A 1,787-nucleotide genomic window follows, 5' to 3' on the forward strand; every position below is an offset into this window, starting at 1 on the left:
CAAACTATTAAAAAAGATTATAAAGAAAAAATTTAAACATTTTATTTTTTTTGTGAAATAATGTTTCGGATAGGGTTCCATTTTAATTTCTCTCTCTAGGCCACCAAAAACTTAAAAGTAGCAGGGGCAAATACCAAAACATCGATAATATCATATTGATGATCGTTATTATTGTTTGCTTTAGGTGTGCATATTTAATTTCAACACTTAACGAAGCATTTATCGTGATTTTTTCAATTTTATTGTCCTTGTTCACTATAGAAAGAACTAAGAAAATCAAGCATGTGAGGCAGAGTTCGAACCTCTTGCCTTCTTTTCATGTTAAGCGACTCTTCTACCATAACCCAGCTCATCGGTGAAGCAGATTCCACGTATGCAACCTTGGACGATGATCATGGGGTTCACTCAAGCAATGGCTGACCCATATTATACCTACCCACACCAAAAGTCGCAAACCCAAATTCATATGGCTAACATACATGTTAACAATGATATGTGGTCCAATATTCTAGTAGATTAAGTGTTAGATTTCTACCTATATGTTCCGGATTTTTGCTACGTGGAATTGGAGGTGGGTTTTGCTTGTCAAGAATTTGTGTGTAATACTAATAATAGGGATTGGGTTTCAAAGTTGTATGCTTTGTGCATCATTTGGTGAATGAGTTTGATTAGTTTTATTTTTTCAATTGAAATTTAAAAAAAAAAATATTCATGCTTTTGTTGCCTAAGATCATAGGTTCCACCGGAACCTCCAGATTCTCCTCCAGTTCCACCTGCAGAGAAAGAAGAGGAAGGAAGAAGATCCAAAGACTGCGGTGAAACCGGCTCCGGAGAGGATCCTCTTCCGGTTAGGATAAGGACAGGTTCATCATTCGGATTTATCCAACGGAATAAAAAAAATAGTCAATTTTCAAGATGTAAAAAGTACCTATCAACTTGACTATAATTCACTGAGCTTTGTCTAATTGTGAAGTCTGATGGACGGAGTTTAACGAGATATTTGGTGGAGGACTATTTTACATGCATGCCTACAAAGTGAAATTTTGGATGGTGAGAATGACCCGGGGAAATATCTTGGCATTTGTTAAGCATCTTATAAAGCACAAAAATTCTAGGATGGAAATCAAACTCTCTTTCTCTAGCTGGACGTGAGGTCCTTATTAAAGCAGTTGCTTATTCCTACTTACCGATTTGTTGTTGTAAGTCTCTCTTCAAAATTGCGACAGCAAATTATACATTTGTTTGGTTTGGTACTGTGGCCTAAATTGGCATAATGAAGGTTTATAAAGCACAAGATCCTGGGAAAAAAAAGTGTCAATTTCATGGACAAAGATTGTCTGCCCTCTTACTTCTGGTGCCCTCCTATTTTGTGTGGTCACGATTAAACCACGTCAACATTTTATATTTTTTTTTTATAGAGATAATAAGACAAAAATGAATAGTAATATAAAATGTTGATGTGGCTTAATCATGACCACACAAACAGGAAAGCACTGGAGGGCACCAGAAGTGGGAGGGCAGACAATCATTATCCCAATTTCATTGTAGTGCAATAGTGATCAAATGGGGTTTATGAAAAAAGAATAAATCATTCATTTATATTATAACACGTAAATTAATTAATAATTTAATAGTATTATATAATAGCATGACCGTCATAAAATTTTGCCTTGTCTTAAAAAGCAACGCACGTTACACATAAATATTTTCACATAATGCATCAGGCTAATAATATTATGTTAAGTGAGAAGAAGCATTTGTATCATTTATTTTTAAATTTTGCTATT

This window comes from Pyrus communis, chromosome 9 (genome assembly GCF_963583255.1).
Source record: "Pyrus communis chromosome 9, drPyrComm1.1, whole genome shotgun sequence".
Lineage (NCBI taxonomy): Eukaryota > Viridiplantae > Streptophyta > Magnoliopsida > Rosales > Rosaceae > Pyrus > Pyrus communis.